Source organism: Bidens hawaiensis, unplaced genomic scaffold (genome assembly GCF_021521415.1).
Source record: "Bidens hawaiensis isolate Kalapana, Puna unplaced genomic scaffold, B.hawaiensis_p1.1 tig00028563_1, whole genome shotgun sequence".
NCBI classification, from domain to species: domain Eukaryota; kingdom Viridiplantae; phylum Streptophyta; class Magnoliopsida; order Asterales; family Asteraceae; genus Bidens; species Bidens hawaiensis.
In genome coordinates, this window is record NW_027494680.1 from 197,578 (window position 1) to 217,182 (window position 19,605).

Genomic DNA, 19,605 nt, shown 5'->3' on the forward strand with positions numbered 1-19,605 from the left:
AAGGAAACATAAAAAAAACTAAATGCAATTTAAAAACCGGACCAAAACGAATCTAAAACTCCGAACCGACCAAAACGAAACAAAAAAACTGGAACGAAATAGAGAAACGACCAAAACGATACCAAAAAAACCGATATGACACCGAAAAACTGTCCGCAACGAAACAAAAAAAAAGCAAAAAGCTTACCAAAACGAAACAAAAAAACTTAAACGTAGCCGGCCAAAATAAAACAAAATGAATCGAAACGAAATGAAACCGAAAAAACTGACTAAAACAAAACAACACGGAAACCAGAAAAACCGAGAAATCGAAACCAAAATCATTGAAACTGAGCAGATACCGAAACCGATCGAAAAGAAAAAAACACAAAACCGAACTGAAAAAAAAACCGAAAAACTCGAACCTGAACCGGTACAAAACGGTTTTTTTTAATGAACGAGGATGACGCGAGAAATATTTTTACATTTTGCATTTTTTATTTATATTTTGAGTTATTATTTTTTTAATAGTTATTTTGAATATCTTTTTGAGGGGTTTTTAAAACCCTTTGTATATCAACCTTACTTGGGTCAAGATGGGTTAGCTTTACCCATCTTGACCCATATCTATCCTGACCCTCTATTTTAAAAATTCATCCTAACCCATACCCATCCTGACTCATCACCCAAATCCAACCCAACCCACTCACATTGCCACCTCTAGTTTTACATATTACCTTTTTACCTTGCCTTTGTAAACCAAATCTGTTACATAAAATTTCGTTACATACTTTACGAACGTTAACAATTTAAGTATTCAAACTTTTGAAATATGTATATAGTTACCTATCAGTTTCTTTCTTATAACATTTATAATTTGAACCTTTATCAATTTAATTAAAGGAATAAATAACAAAAATAGCAAAATAAACCGGCTAGGGAGGTTTCGTACCCGAGTCCCCAGTTCCAGGGGGGACAACATAGAACCAACTGAGCTCTGAAATCAATTTTTTTATATCATAAAAACCCGTTCTTATAAACAGACAGACGGATATCCAGAATTAATCAAAAACCCTAGATCTCAGATCTCGTTCAATCCGTTGATGATAAATCAATTGATGTTAGCGCTTTTAATAAATACATGATCGCGATCAAAACCATGTAAACAATTACCTTGGACAACGATCGGAGGTAGGGTTAAATGATGTAGAACATGGCCGGCGATGGAGGTAGACGAACGAAGTATACGGAGGCTGCTAATATCCAATTAAGGTTGGGGGATTTGTAGGTGACGGCTAAGTGATGTTAGGTGTGAGTTTAATTAGAATATTCACATCATTTATATAGGAAACGATTTTAGGGTTTTTCGGCTAGGTTAAAAAGGAAAAGACGAGTCAACAGGGTGTAATTAACTCAATTACATTCACGGTGAGGACGGAAATCATGTACGAATTGATTCCCTTAATCAAAAGTTGATTATAAACGATTTTGGACAGTTAATTGCTTGATTGATTGATTACGGGTTCACGAAATTTGAATATGGGTCGGTTTTGGTAAACGGGTATCCAAGTTGATGATCTGGGTTATAATAATATTTATAGATTGGACCCTGGGGTTTAAGTATGGACACAAATGAGGATACACTATATGGTATGGGCTAAAAGTGTAAAAGCGTTAAAGATATATTTATAAATAATTGAATATTAATAAAATAGTCAATCTAATTCGATAAACGCAATATTTTCAAACAAAAATAACCCAAACATTGAATCGAGTGGGGTATTTAATAAAATATAAATTTAAAAAAAAAACCTGGGTTGTTACAAATAGGGGAATCAATTGTGAGTCTACTGATGGATAGTAAACTCTTAGTAAGATGGGGAACCACGAGAACATTTTTTAAAGGAATTGCATGATGAATAGAGGCATGACCAATTTTGGAAACGGGTAAGGATTGTCCATTTCCGAAAGTCACAGAAGCATTACTAGGATTTGTGTAAGGAGCATAGACATCATCAGGATTTGGAGTCATGTGGGCGGTAGCACCAGAGTCGACATGCCAATCCGGATAGTTGCTGGTAACGTGACAGTGTGCTTTAAAGGCTTGTGCTAAGTTTGCATCGAGAGGAGGAGCGTGTTGAGCATATGTCGGTAAGCTAGGACAAGAAGTGGCAGAATGTCCTTCTTTTCGACATAATTGACAGGTTTGAGGTGACCGGCGACCACGACCACGAGCATACGAGAACCCGCGTCCCTGTCCCCGATTGAAATTGTGTGACCCACGGTAGGTGCGAGATGAACCGGTAGATCTGGGCTGGGCAACAAAGGCAGCCTATGGGGTTAAAGACACATGTATTGTTTGCATGAAAAGTTCATGATTTTCTGCTTTAGACAGAAGTTCACGAAAGGTTGAAGGGGTAGGGAGAGCGCGGTGAGTAGTGGAGAAATTTTCAAAAGCGGAGCCGAGACCGCATAAAAACGGGCAACAACTAATTACAAGGAGAAAAAAAAGAAACTTTTGGTGCAAACGAAAGATAAGTTTAACGCTAGGTTCGAACACGAATTGCTTACTTTGCATATAGTGCATTCTATCAACTTAACCCATTGACGGATCTAGACTAAAATTTTAGAAGTAACGCTCAAACATTCTATTTTACCGTATTACATACAATGCAAACGAATTTTCTTTAGTATTTTCATACAATAGTTTTTTTTATACTTTGTGTTACACTGATATGATAATCATTTTCTTTGAATTTTCGTTTAAAATGATTACTAATAAGATTGTTGTTTCATCTTCTGAGTTTCCTTAAGAAGGGACACAACATAAACTATAATCCATAACCAATTTAAATTTATACATAAACCCATATATCCAACAAACAAAAATCAATTACTCGATTGCTAACAATGGGGTAGTGGTCCATTGGTAAATACAGATAATTCAAATTGCTACCAATAGGGTTTATGATAGGGATGCATTGGGTTCAAGTCCTATAAACAAAAAAAAAATAAAAGTTCAGTGTCTAAAAAAGTTATTCAATTGCGCATAAACAATTTCAATTTAACAATTTATATAAACAAATAAACAATTAAATTTTTAGATAGAAGTAGAAGAATATCTAGATTGAACAAGTAGAATTCAAACCGTGAAAAAGGGACTCTGAATGAGCACCGACCGTCAGCTACTCGGCTGTAACATGGAGGTCCGGCCTAAACCAAACGGTCAAGCATTAGGGAAAAACAAACAGTGGTTTTATTTGGTTTTGACTTAGATTTGGTTGGGTTTTAATTGGTTTCGACTTTTGGTTTGGCTGAGCTTTAAAGAAACAGGGGTGATACTATATTTTTTTAGGGGTAACGAAATACGAAAACCGATTAAAACATATAAAAATTTGCACTACTGATGAAAGTTAGACGCTACCCCTAGTTCTAAACCAAGTCCGTCCCTGACCGAACCACATGGAATTATTACTTTCTTAGCATTTGTTTATAATTTATCTATGATTTAGAGATTGATTTTTATTTGGACCCCTAATATTATTGGACCCTGTCCGGTGGCTTAGTACGCGTATGCTATGGGCCGGCCCTGTTCACAAATCACAATATTCATTTCTTATTAATTACTTTTGATTTGATTCATATATATAAGTACTAAAGATTTTGAAATGTTACACAGCGGCCATTTTTTATTATTTTAAAATTTGAATTTTGAACGTTACATATATATAATTATTATTATTAATCTGTTGATAATGTTTTATTTAATTTAGATAGTTATTTGTTGTTTTTATATATAACTACTAATTTACCCGGCGCTTTGCGCCAGACCGGGTAAACTTAGGAACTATGATATGACAGCTGAGAGTATACAGCAACAAAGATGTAGAGAATCCAGTTGCACACAAACCCAGAACACCGTTATGCCACCGCCTGATCATGAACTTCTGAAGCCGAAAGGTTTACTAAATGCGAAGCAGAATATAACCCAACACTGGTCTTTGTTTTTTTTTTCGAAGAATGAGATGCGTTGATATCCATAAACAACTAATATATTAGTCACTAAAACCTATACAACTACAAATCATCACAACACCGAGTCTGTACCTAATTCTCCAACTACAGTTTGACTCAATTAGGCATTGCATATAATTGATTTTCGATCGCGAAACCAATCTCCAATAAAGAACCAAACACCATAAACTTCTATTTCTTTCTTCAAGAAACGTTCTTGCTATTTTAAGGAACGCTTTTGATTACTTTCTTACTTGCTTACTCCCTTTTAATCATCAAGAAAAAAATCTTCATTACCTACTCGACCGGGAAAACCTGACCACATAAACCGAAATCTTGGTATTATAACCGGCGAGTTCAACAAAGCTAACAACTTGCCTTGCTTAAAAAATTCTTCATCTAAGGTAGCTAGTTGTTTCCTAATTTCTTTCGTATCGGGTTTCAAATGTAAAAGCTCAAGAGCTATGTGATTGCGTACTTAAAGTATTTAAGCTGCGTCTTTGCTTGCCCAACTTTCTTCGAAAAATTGTTATCAATTTTAACCTAGTTGGTTGCTTCTATTATTTTCAGGTTAATACATCTTTAGATTGTAATTTTTAACAATTCAAAATACTAATTATCAAATAATAACTACCAAAATCCAAACCCTCGGCTACGAAAAACAGCACAATCCATCATATATTAAAAAAATCACGCTACATAAACCAGGTTCGAACTCGCGCACGTAACAGGTATGCTTATTTAACAGCAACAGCTTGAAAGCCACCCGGCCACAACTTCATTATTGATTTCTGTCCACAAATATCTTATATAAACCAAACTCGAATCAGATTCTCTAAATCCATTCTGCGGCGCCAAACTTCACATTTACTATATAAAAGATAACTAGCTTTAGAGCCTGTGTGACACACGTGACGCTTAAAAGAAATACTATTAAGCTATAAAACTAAATGATTAAATATAAACTAATAAAATTATATTTTATCAAGTTAAATAGTTTTATAAGTACAAATTATATTTTCTAATTAAATATCCATACAAATAGGTTGTGGATTGTTACACAGCTCCTTCGTAAAAAATATGCACCTAGTGATTTTATAAGTTGTAAATATATTTTTTTAATGAAATAGCAAATTCTAACAAAAGATGATAAACTGTTTCATTAATAATGACATAAAAAACATCGTATATAAAATTAACATGAATAAAACATGCTTGTACTATAGTTTCGAAAGAGATAGATGAAAACTCCATGTATCCATGAAGGTTGAATTAGAGTTGACACTTTTACTTGAAACCCGACCCGAGAAAACCCGAGCCTGAACCAAAACTAACCTGACCTAAAAAACCCAAACCCGAACCCGAGAAAAGGCCAACCAAACCGAAATCTTAGTAATATGGGTTGGTTCTTGGGTTTGATGTCTAGGCTTTGGGTCAACCTAACCTCTTGTTCCTGCTCCTCTTTCTTCGCTTCGGGGACGGAGGTCCTACGGTAGGTAACAGCAGGTACAAGCAACTTGACCGAAGGGGACCAGCGCTTCTACTCTTCCACCGAGGAGCCGTTCGCAGCGAGAAGCAAGGGATGTCGTGAACGGTGGGAGGTCACAGAGAATTTACCTATTGCCGGAATTCTTTGATTGCTCCGTACGAATTTACAATGGAATCCTGTTCGTTGTAAGATCACTGAAACCCAAATAAACTATTTTTTTAAAAACATAATAATATTAATATTAGGTATGTACACATATAGGAAAAACTCTACACATTCCACTTGTTCTTATTTCATCTATTATAGTTGATTGACTATTTATTGTTTTGAACATAATGTTTATTTTACTGAGTTATGTTTATTTATTATTTGGTTATTTACATAAGGAATAAAAAAGTGTACGTTGCTTTAGTTTTCACGTTGTAGCTTTTATTTACTTTTTTTATTTACATTTTGTTTTGTTAGACACCTGAAACTCAAGTAAAACCCAACTTGAAAAACACAAACTAAAACAACCCGAACCCGAACCCGAAAATTTGTGACAAATTTGGGTTGGGTTTCGGTTCTAAATTTACAACTTTGAAACCCGAAGAACCCGACCCGAGAAACCATAAACCCAAAAGGCAAACTCGAAGCACCCCTAGGTTGAATAAATATGTGAGAATAAAATTTTTATTCATTCAAAATTTATTTTCTATCATTTTAGACCTATATTTGATTTCATTAAAGATATAAATAATTTAATTATATTTACATAAATACCTGCATATTTGTAATTTTTATAATTTAGGTAATTACTTATTTAATTAAAATATGAACTGATATGTTTTGATTACACTGACATAAATATGATTTTATTAAAAATAGAAATTAATTTGAGCGGGAAGTTGAGGCTAGGAATAAATCTCCAAGTGACACGTGTCCCAGTTGTTTTACTTTATTAGAATAGGTAGATTACGTTAAGACTATATAACAAATAGATGCCTTGATATCATATTTAACATTTTTGGCTTATATTTTTATTTTAGAAAGTATTGTTTCAAACTGAAAAAATAATTTGCAATAACAAATAAATTCTATACATGACAATTTGGAAGTTTTGACCCCCCGAATTCGTTACTTAGGCTAAGGGTAATGGGGCTTGGTTGAGCCCCAAGTGATCCAATCAAAACCCGACACGTAGGCGATGACATGGCACTGGATCAAGCCTCTCAACCAAACCACATAGGGTGTAGTGGGGCTTGATTGCCCACCCCCAAGTATTTAATCCACCCCATGTTCAAAAGCTTGTTCAAGCCTCGTGGTCCGGACCACGGGGGCCGTCTGCGCCCCGGTTCACTTGGGTGGTGTAGTGGTGTGCGCGAGCCACCTAGACTGTCACATGGATCACATCCCCCCCTCCCGTCCACCCCCCACTACCCTCAGCCTTAATGTAATTATTAAAAACATATGCAATATATAATATGATAACTAAATTATTTCCTTAATTAAATTCATTATTCAAATAACCTTAGGGGAGTGGGAGTGGTCCAATTTCTATCACTCACAACAACCAATGGTGGTGTGCCACCTCACCCCACCATATTCCATCACTAGTGATGAAATTTAGTGGGGGTGATGGTAGTGTGATGGATTTTGGTATACATACATACATACATAGGTTTTTGTGTGTGTGTGTTGGGTTTTGTGAGAATTCAACGTGTGATGGTGATCACACTAAACCCCCCATCACTCGTGATGAAAGGGGTGGCGGCAGTGTTCCAAACCCAATCACTCGTGATGGGTGGCCTATAACGGACCACCCTGTCCCCCTAATCATATATGTTTAGCTGATGGATTTACTAATTTTCGTCTAATACGTCGAAAATGGTTGTATTTTCGAGATAAAGAAAAAAAGCAAAGTTATCTATATTACATTATAATAGAGATATGCACCATTTCATCTTCCTTTACTCTCTCTCTCTCTTGAGACGCCGTAACATTAATAGCACGTTAATTCTCCGGCCTCCAACGATCCTTTATTGCACCGGCGAAATTTGAAAGACTTCAATGGAATTGAATGCGTTCTTCATTATCAATCAATGGAGGGTTAATTGAAATAGTTCGTGACGGAAACCGCTAATTGCATATATGTGTTATTGCAGTAAGTTGAAACCTTGTTATAATCAAGGTGCCCTAACCTAGAGGTGCATAAATCGGGTTTTTTAAATACCAGGGTTTAGGTATGGAACCGGTTTCGGGTATGATCGGGTATTGGAAAATCGGGTATTGAGAGATATCGGGTAGGGTATTGAGGAGAAAAACTCAACCCTATGTACCCGGGTAGGTTATGATAGGGTTCAGGTATTGGAACCGGGTATGTGTCCGGGTACGACCGGGTATTAATACCCGGTTTTAAATTTGTAATTTTTTTATACGTTTTTATATTGTTTAAAATTTAAATTTGCTTTGTAATTTATAAAAATAATTAAACTATATTATAAAAACCATAAATCCACTTAATTACAAATTATTTACTTAATAATATGCATTTGACAAAAGTTTAAACATAAAAGTTGTGAAGTAAACATAAAAATATACTATAATAACCTATTATTATTTCAGGTATTAGAAAATTGGTATCCGGTATCGGGTATAACCGGGTATGGGTATAGCGTATGACTGGGTCCGGGTATTTACGGGTATAAATCGGGTACGGTTCCGGGTACGGGTGTTGACCTCAAAATGCATACCCTACCCATACCCTACGGGTAGGGTCGGTTCCGGGGGCATAGAATACCTGAGTATAAAAAAAACCAGTTCCGGGTATTTTTTTTTAGTCCGGTTCCGGGTACGGGTTTTTTGTGCACCTCTACCCTAACCCTTTCTACCGACCGCAAGCTTCAATTTCCCCCCTCTCCTGGTGATTTTGATCAATCCAAGGCTGCCATAACTCTTTCCCAGATTTGTATGTTACAACTGAATCCTTTTTTTTTGGTCGATTGATGGTGATCACGAACGATTTTAACCTTAGTTTTTTTGTTTAGGAGGATTCTTGATCTTCGCCAAATTGGGGGCTTTTTCAAGGTTGCAACATATATTCTGCAGGAGACCTGTTATCCAATATACGACTGAAGTTGATTTTGATTGGGGATTTATAGGCATCCAAACTTCATTGATCACTGTTGTTTTATTTATGGTATAAAATTGGTAAACTTGTGTTTGTTTTAATTAAATCTTTATATTACAGCATGCTCAACGAGTTTTTATCGCATAACAAAGCAGCTACAACAAGTACATGTTGCAGAAAGCTAAATAAGAGTCTGTACAACTTTTGGGTATGTATTTATTTATATATTAAACATATAAAACTACGCTAAAAGATTGGTATTTGTTGGTTCCAGAATGTTCGAAACACAACCAACTTTTGGGGAAGATGTGTGCCTGCCGAAGCTGAAAGAACTGGGCAACTCAAGCGCCAACTTGAGTCAACTTTGAGGCAAATCCGGTCCGTAAGGGTAATTCACATCTTTCTAATGAATTCTATATCTCATATTTGAAAGTATGTTTTCTTAGTTAGTAATTTTTGCCATTTTGAAGATTCTAAATAAGATTTTTCGATTTGTCCGATTCCAACAGACCCTACAACAGTGGTGATGAAAATAACTCTGGTGAATTATTCAGTGACTATCCATGAAGTTTACATTTGTTTGTTTTCAACCATTGTTTTAGTTTCGAGATAGATGTTTGTTTTGATGATTACTCGGTTCAGGCCATTAAAAAAAAGAATTCATTTTGGTTTGTGTTAAAATAGGCTATAAGCAAAATGAGTTCGGGCCATTTAAAAAAGGTCTCGCATTTGGTTCGGATCAAAATGGATTATAAGCAAAGATGATTTTTGGTCATTTTAAAAAAAAATATAAACTTTTATTTGGGCCATAGATTAATGACTTTAAACGGTCTTCAAACCGTGTTCGGGTTAGAATGGGGTGTTGGAAAAATGCATCGGGCAAGGGTATTCCACCTTCCATTTTTATAATTCATTTTATCGTTTTAACTTACAAGGGTTCAAGCTCCTGTCGTTTCAAGCCATATTTCCAAAGCTCAAGCTCCACTCGTGAGTTGTTTTTTCAAGCTCTAGCAGATAATTATTTGTTTGTTTTTTTTAGTTCACTAAAACAAATTTTGAAACTTGGATGTTTTTCATTTAGCACCCTTCAATCCTTGATGCCTTCTAAAACAAATAGAACTATTACTCCCTATCTTTTCTTCTTTTATTTATTTATTTATTTTTGCATACAACATTCTTCTCAACGATTGATTCAGTTACTAGCCTTATGAAGAAAGTGGAATATGAACGAAAAGCTACTAATGCTTACTCCAATATTATATTAATATGTTAAAGGTGAATGGACTTGTGCATAGGTAGCAACATGTAATGAAAACAAATGGCTTGGTAAATTACAACCAACAAACCTTGTCTTTAAGGATTTAGTAGCCTCTTTTAGATTCTTATTATGTGGAAGTTGCTATTAGATTTACTGAAGAGTTTACTTGTTCTTTGATCTATGCATTTTGCTAGACAAGCTGGTGTACATAAGACACTTTTATATGCTTAAATGGAGGTCCTGCAGCTTCATGTGACACGTTTATTGGATAAAGAAGATAAGTCTCTTAAAGTACAATTAACACAGAAAGCGGTGTTTGAGTGTCTTCGGGCTCCTCGGGCTCAGGATTACTTAAGTGTTCTCCCTATTGAAGGATTGAGCCAACATATGTCGGCTTTGGAGTACCGGGCCATCCTGAAGTATCGGTTAATGATCTCTTTGTTTACGTTAGATGAGTCGTGCCCGGTTTGCCGCAAGGTTTGTTTGGATTCTTTTAGCGAGCATGCAGTTCATTGCAAAGAGTTGCCTAGGTTTAAGTACAGACATGATTTGGTGAGGGATGTTCTATGCGATGCCCTTAAACGAGCCGGAATTTCGGCTAAAAAGGAAGCCCCCGTAAACTTTCTTACGGATCCTCAAGAAGGAAGGTCTACATTAAGACCGGCCGATATTCTTGTTTTTAGGTGGGTAGGGGGAAAACACGCTTGTGTCAACCTCACAGGAGTGTCCCCTCTTGTTGGGCTTAGGGACAATGGGTTTGTAGCAGGCCAGGAAGCATTGAAGGCGGCATCAGGCAAGGTTGCGAAACACGAGAGAGCTTGTTTGGAGAATCAGTACGTGTTTATCCCCTTTGCCTTTGACACTTTGGTTTCTTAGCTCCGGATGCTGTGGACCTTTTGAATAGGGTTCAGAAAGTTGTGCATAGTAACGTATCGGCTCATAAGAACCGAAACTTTGTTTTTAGTAGGATTGGGTTTGCTATCCAAAAGGGGGTTGCGGCACAACTTGTTGCCCGTTTACCGGCCACTTCATTGTAAATCGTTTGGATGTTTCTATACCATGGACGATTAATTGAAGAAAAACTAATTGAACCTTTTTTTGGAAAAATAAAATAAAATAAGTTATTGCTTTTGCTACTGGAAAATGAAGCATTTGCTTAAGCGTAGGGGGTGTAAACGAGCCAATCCAATCCTGAGCTCGGCTTGTTTTAACTTACGAGGGCTCAAGCTCGAGCTCGGCTTGTTAGTTGTTTTTCCAAGATTGAGCTCAGCTCGGGCGTGCTCGTTTGTTATATATATATATATATGTGTATATATATATATATATATATATATATATATATATATATATATATATGAGAGAAATGAGAGAAATGAATATGAGCCACTAGTATATATATATATATATATATATGAGAGAAATGAGAGAAATGAATATGAGCCACTAGTTTTATTTTAGGTTTTAAATATTTAAAAATAAATAAAAAAGATATTAATGTAACAATAAATGCACTCTCTCTCTCTCCAATTAATAAAACTAATATAACCATAATAAATATCTCTAATTAATATATCTAACTAATTTAACTATAATAATTAAAAAGATAAAAACACTAATTTAGTTTTATTTTTTATTTACACATTCTTCATTTTATTCAACATAAATACAATTTATTCATATAATACTATTTCTTTATATTAAAAATATAATTTCCACTCAATATATTAGCATATATCAACGTATTTAAGTTCGATAAATATACAACCTACACAAAGTTATATAACCTACACTAGTTTTGAGCAATAAAAACGTATAATCTACACAAAGTTAAATAAATATACAACCTACACAAAGTTATATAACCTACAAAGTTATATAACCTACACTTGTTTTGAACAAGTGTAGATAATCTACACAAAGTTAAAATTTTCGTGTGTAGGTGTTTTTTGTGTGCGTGTGTATTTTATTGATGATGAATTTTGTGTGTGGGTTAAATGTTTTTTGTGTGTAGGTTATATGCTGTCTTATTCTTAGAACGAGTGTAAATTATACGTTTTTGTGTAGGTTGTATGTTTTTTGTTGATATCTAACGCAAACACATGTAAAAATATTTTTTTGTATTATTCATCATAATGTAAGTATGTGTTGATGGATATTAATATATTGAGTTGGAAGAAATTAGTTTTGGATAGAAAGAAATTTTAATGTATGAATAAACTATACGTGTTTAGAATAAAAATTCAAGAAACAAAAAGTAAGTTATAAAAATAAATGGGTTCTTAATATTTTCTAATTATAATATATTATTTAGTTATATTAATTAAATAAATAAGTATTATGGTTTATTAGTTATATTAATTGAAGAAAGAGAATAATTAATAGTTTATTTATTTAACTTTAAACATTTAAAACTTAAAACAAAACTAGTGGTCCATATTCATTTATTACATTTCTTGCAATAATACCATTTCTCTCTTGAACCATCCCATATATATATATATATATATATATATATATATATATATATATATATATATATATATATATAGGGTAAGGATCCTAAGAGAACCATTGGGTTTTTGAGAACTATTGAGAACCAATTTGGTCCACATATATAAAAAAATAAGGGATTCTAAAAAAAATAATGGTAATTTGTAAATATGAAGAACCTGCAGGGGTAATTATGGTTTTTTGAAATCAAAATGACTAGTTCTGTAATCAAGCATTCTCATAGAAGTCAAAATCGATATGTCTCCGATCTCTCTGACACGACGGCGAATTTAGGGTTTTCAAAGGTAGAAAAATCAAACTGTCGTGATCCACCGTCTTCCTCCGTTCCCGACCGTGCTCCACCGTACTCGCTTTGCCACCATATTCGCTTATGCTCTATTGCACAGCCGTGCTTACACTGCCACTGGTTAGTCTCATTCTTCAGAAATCGTTTAATAGAATAAAAATGTTGTGTAACTGTGGAATTTTATACAACATGTTATGTAACATCCCGAATTTTATAATAATAAATAAAAGAAGTCTATGATTTAAAAACAAGTGTTAATATTTAATTAATATTAAATATAGAAAGAATTATGGACTTGGGTAATTAAATGGATTAAGATGGTGGGATGAGCCTTAGATCCATGGGCTTTAAGGGATATAAATACCACTCAAACCATCCTAAAACTCTAACTCCTCATTCCATCTTTCCATAACCTCTACACACACTCCAAACACACACACATATTCCTATAAACGGCCGCAAGAGAGAAAGAAAGAATCCGAGACCAAATATCTAGCCAAACATAGATAGATCTTCAATATATAGATAGATACAAGGTTCAAGATTTATAATCAAGCTAACCGAGACCGAACGAACTCGTAAAGGTATGTTTTTGATCTTAAAGTTTATGTTTTTATAAACGTTTAATCTTGAAACTAGAATCTAGAATAGATCGGCTCTAAACGAACCTTAAAGTAACCAACTTAATGTTATAAGAGAATGTAATGAACCCGGAAAATGGAAACGACTCGTTTAAAATAAAACCTAGATTTAGTATTGGAAGTTTAAACCCTAAAAATCCAAACTTAGTGTAACACCCCGTAACCGCAGCGGAAACGTAAACGGGATGCAACAGACACATCTGATATCAACAGCATTGCTTATAAAGAAAACACCACTACATTAATTTACACCATATTACATTGTTCCGAGTTTAGTCTAGGCGTTAACACATAAGTTTTACCAACAGTACATTAACATATTTAATACAAAAAGATCATTTAGCTTCCACAAAAAGCACGCATCGTCAAGCATGTAGCAATTATTCCAGTTTGGGGGTACCTAGAAAGCATGTAAAGAAAACGGGTCAACTACGAATAGTTGGTGAGTTTCACTAATTTAAATAAACAGTGACAAATCATTATAAATATCATATATTAGCGATGTAATTATGCTAAGCCCACAAGTGAAACCTCTGACTATCCACATACAACCTCGTGGCATACTCCGCCCACGAATCTGCCCCAAACCGCTATGCTTAACATTACATAGCAAAAATAAATAACAACAAAATAGACATGTGCAACTGGCTGGGAAACATCAGCAAATCCATGCCGGACCAGTTGGGTTTGTCAGACCAATAGTACTATTCACACTCTACCGGCTTTTAGCTAATCACTCGTGTTACGGGGCCTTACAATGTTAGCAACTCAGACAATTACCATCTTAGTATATTTCCGTACGATTCCCGTACAATAAGATATATATAAATACACGCAAATCCATGCGTTCAGTATGTACTTAAACATTTTAATAGTAACATGCTTTCCGCCCTGAGAAAATATTTAAAAACAATTCAGAAAAAGGGGCTCGTGAAACTCACCTTTCGCAAGCAAGTAGGTAACACAGTACGCAGTTACTAATCCGGATCTGTAATACGATCCCTAAGTTCGTTACTATACAATTACTATTAATATAACTTTAACCGTGTTAACCGGTACATCTGAGGACACTGTTAACCCAGTACTGTACCCGTTCCGGGGGCAATGTTAACCCAGAAACACTTCTCCGGACTCAGATTGTGATATCATTTAGAGTTCAATAGTTAAAATTACTATTAGTTTGTTTTCCCCGTTTTGCGTGCCTAGCACGGTTATCCGTTTTTACGTTTCAAAAATGAGTTTGGTCACACACGACCCGAAAATAGTTGTTGACTGATAATTTAATTAAAGTTATGAAATTAGAGCTCGGTTTAGACGTCCCGATTGGCCGCGGGACCCGTTTCCGTCTTTAGTGTACCGGAAACTGTTAAATCGGATAAAATTACCCAAATCATCCGAATTATTTTCGGATGATTTATTTTTACCTGTTTAACTCAGTTATATGAAAATAGTTCATTTTTAGGGTTTTTATACACCAGTCAGCTCGTTTAGGCGAACTTTACCGGTTTACGCGTTTTAAACTTTAAAAGATTGTTTTGCTCAAATAATTATCCGTTTAATCTCGGATCTTGAAATTTTGCACAAATCACTTTTTGAAAGTGGGGAATTTTATAAAAATATTTCCAGAATTAATTTTTATATTTAAAATTTATTTATCTATTTTTAAACACCATTTAAACACTAAATATGTCGTAAATACCAAACGACCTTAGAAAAATCCTAAATTTTTCCTGGATGATCCATGCCATCCACATAGTCCCCTGTAATTTTTCCAGAACCAAAATCTCTTTTTACATGCCATTTTCACTAAAACCGAGCTAGAAAACCCTAGAACTCGTTTAACCGAAAAGCCTACTTAGACTTCTCCAACTGACCTAAATTTTTGTGTATGACTTTTACATGTTATAAAAAGCTTATCTGGATTTTTCCAGAATTTATCATGATATTTAAGTATTTTTCACCATTTTTAGCCAAAACCGAGCATTAAATTCACCAAATATTCATCCTTTGCCCAAAAATTACCAAATTTTCACAGATCTCATATTTTCATGTGTAGATCATCTCTGTGAAATTTCGTAGCCTAACTCTAAATGTACCACAATCTGTCCAAAACACTCTTAACCGAACATAAACCGAATATACCTTTTGTTTTCCGCCACTACAAGCTACAAACTCGTCTTTCCTCCTTATTTACCACTAAATACAGAACCTACAACCAACATACCACAATACGAAGCAAGTTACACTCACCATCAAGCCTCTTACACTATAGTTTCGGTTATTGTTTCAAAACTAAAGTTTAAACCGTAAAAATTCATTTTTGGTTCGTTTAACTCCTTTCTTGGACCAAGATCCCTTGTATAACCCGTATACATCACTTGATCATGCAAGAATCGGTTTTCATCTTTGAAACCTCATTTTCTTGCAAATAAACTCAAGAAAAGAAGATGAAAACGTAAATAACTCGATTTTTACCTTACTTTTCTTGCTACAAATCCGGGTTTTTAGGTCATAATGTGGAGAGAATTGATGAAGGTTGAGATGTTTGTTTTAAAAAAAAATAACAAGTGACAAGGGATATACCCTTGTCCGATCGGAAGTCAAGGGGAGGTGAGGTGGGACCCACCTTTCCATTTCTAGCCACCCATTTGGATTTTGGAAATCCGGATAATGTTTTGGATAATCTGGTTCTGTTCGTTTTTCGGTTAAATGTTTAATTCAACTTAAAACGAGTCTAAAACGGTCGTTTTCGGCTTAAAAAATGAAATTTATATAAAACCGGTTTAAAAACTTTTAAAAACTTAAACCATGACATTTATTAACTTAAAACATCATATTATTAATAGTTGCGCATCTTTTTCGGCTTGATCGATCGTCTCTTGCTCGGTTTGGTATTAAAGGTTTCGTTTAACGTACCGACGTACCATTAAATCGAAAATTCTTTTTCTGTGCTTTAATTCACTTATCCTGAAGCTTTAATACTTCGTAAACATAACTAAATATCATATATCTCGTCTATAATGTAATCCTCGATTCGTTCGGGCTACAATAACCGTTAATCGGTTAATCGTATTTTCAATACGATTAACTGCATAATCGAGTATAGTCCGTACTGTGAATCATACATACTCGTATAAACGCATTATAATTCATATATTCATTACTAAATAACACATAAATAGTATATACCGGTTCGGGTATACCTGGTTTTGCCAGAATCGTTACATTCTCCCCTCGTAAAAAAAAATTTTCGTCCTCGAAATTTTACGCGTCGACTACTTCCTTTTGAGGGAATAGGTAGGAGTATTTCTTCCGGAATTCGTCATTTCATTCCCATGTATATTCTGGGCCTCGTTGTGAATTCCATCTAACTTTGACCAACGAAATCTTATTGTGTCTAAGTTGCTTGATTTTCCCGTCTACTATTTCTATGGGTTCCTCTACGAAATTGAGCTTATTACTTATTTGGACACCCTCTAAAGGTAACACCGATGTCTCATCCGCCAGACATCTTTTCAAGTTCGATACGTGAAACACGTTGTGAACTGCACTCAGTTCATCGGGTAGTTCTAATCGGTATGCTACGGGACCGATTTTTGCAGTAATATTGAATGGTCCAATATATCTCGGGGCTAACTTCCCCGCCTTTCCAAATCTAACTACACCCTTCCAAGGTGATACCTTCAAATACACTTTATCATCTTTCTCAAACGACAACGGTTTTCTACGGGAATCGGCATAACTCTTCTGCCGATCCCGCGCGGCCTTCAGATTGTTCCTAATTTCAAGGATTTTGCTGGTCGTTTCCTGGACCAGGTCTGATCTAATAACCTGAGTGTCGCCCACTTCAGTCCAGCAGAGTGGTGATCGGCACTTCCGACCATACAATGCTTCGTAAGGCGCTGCCTTTATACTGCTATGGTAACTGTTATTATAGGAAAATTCAACGAGTGGGAGATGTTGATCCCAATTTCCCTTAAAATCCAGTACGCATGCACGAAGCAAATCCTCCAGGGTTTGGATGGTCCTCTTAGACTGACCATCGGTCTGAGGGTGGTAAGCTGTGCTTAGATCAATACGCGTTCCCAGCGCTTCTTGCACAGCTTGCCAAAGATTGGAGGTGAAATGGCTATCCCGATCGGAGATGATTGAGATGGGTATCCCATGACGAGACACAATTTCATTTATATAAATCTACGCAAGTCTCTCAGTGTTATAATTATTCCTAATCGGGATAAAATGTGCCGATTTGGTTAATCGATCCACGATTACCCAAATTGCATCATGTCTTCGGGACGTCTTAGGGAGATGTGTCACAAAATCCATCGTGATTTGCTCCCATTTCCATTCTGGAATTTCCGGTTGTTGTAACATCCCCGAGGGTTTCTGGTGCTCCGCCTTAACTCTCGCACAAGTCGCACACTTACCGACATACGTTGCTATATCCTTTTTCATACCCGGCCACCAGTAGAACTCCTTCACATCCTTGTACATCTTATCCGATCCCGGATGTATGGAATATTTCGATCTATGCGCTTCGTCCATGATTAATTCACGAAGGTCATGGAGGGTCGGGATCCAAACCCGATTTTTGAAATAGAGAATTTCGTCCACGCGCTGTTCGAAATTCTTCTCATCGCCGTAAAGTCCCTCTTTTCCAATTGTTCCTCTTTCAACGCCTCACGTTGAGCGACTCGAATCAGGTCCGAAAGATTCGACTGGACTATCATCCCCAGTGCTCGCACTCGCAATGGCTTAACCCGATCTTTCCTACTCAAGGCATCGGCTACGACGTTAGCCTTACCGGGGTGATAACGGATGTCACAGTCATAATCGCTTAACAACTCGACCCATCTTCGTTGCCTCATATTCAGTTCTTTCTGATCGAATATGTGCTGCAAACTTTTATGATCGGTGAAGATGGTGCACTTCGTACCGTAGAGATAATGTCTCCAGATTTTAAGTGCGAAGATAACCGCTCCCAGTTCTAAGTCGTGAGTAGTGTAATTTTTCTCGTGTACTTTTAACTGTCGGGAAGCATAGGCTATAACCTTATTATTCTACATCAACACGCATCCTAACCCTCTACGCGATGCGTCACAATACGCGACAAAACCATCGTCTCCATCGGGGAGACTTAAAATCGGCGCTTGGCACAATTTTTGCTTTAACGTTTGAAACGCCGTCTCCTGCTCTTCTCCCCATTCATACTTTCGATCCTTTTGAGTCAGGAGAGTTAAAGGTTGGGCGATGCTGGAAAAGTTCTCTATAAATCGACGATAATATCCAGCTAAGCCTAAGAATTGGCGGATTTCCTTTGGCGATTTAGGCACTTGCCAATTCTTAATTGCTTCAACCTTACCGGATCAACGTGTATCCCTTGATGGTTTACAGCGTGACCGAGGAATTGTACTTCTTGTAACCAGAAGTTACACTTGGAGAATTTTGCATACAACTTTTCCTGATTCAGAAGCTCTAAAATTATTCTTAGGTGTTGCTCGTGCTCTTCTTTACTTTTCGAGTAGATCAAAATATCGTCAATAAACACGATAACGAATTTGTCGAGGTAGGGTTTACAGACTCGATTCATGAGGTCCATGAACACTGCCGGCGCATTTGATAGTCCGAAAGGCATAACTAAGAACTCGTAATGGCCGTAGCGAGTCCGGAATGCGGTTTTTGGGATATCTTCTTCCTGAATTCTAACCTGATGGTATCCCGATCTAAGATCGATTTTTGAGAAATAGCTCGCACCTTGCAGCTGGTCAAACAGATCATCAATTCGGGGAAGAGGGTACTATTTTTAATTGTTAACTTGTTCAACTCCCTGTAATCAATGCACATTCTAAGGCTCCCGTCCTTCTTTTTCACGAATAATACAGGATCACCCCACTGGGAATGACTAGGACGTATAAATCCTTTATCCAACCATTCTTGCAACTGATTGGATAATTCTTGCATCTCGGACGGTGCAAGTCGGTAGGGTGCTTTAGCAACAGGGCCAGCTTGAGGTATTAAATCGATTCTGAATTCGACCTGTCGGGTTGGCGGTAATCCAGGAAGTTCTTCTGGGAAAACTTGTGGAAATTCGCGTACCACCGGGATATCATCCACCCGTTTCTCCTCAGAATCTGTGGCCGTCAAGCTCGCTAGATACGCCACGCATCCCTGGCGTATATATTTTAACACCTTGAGGTGGGATATAAATGGTATCATTGTGCCCGACTTCTCTCCTTGCACTAACACCTCTTCGTCATCCGACACCCGGATCTTGACGATTTTCTTTTCACAGTTTATTTCCACTTTGTTACGTGCTAA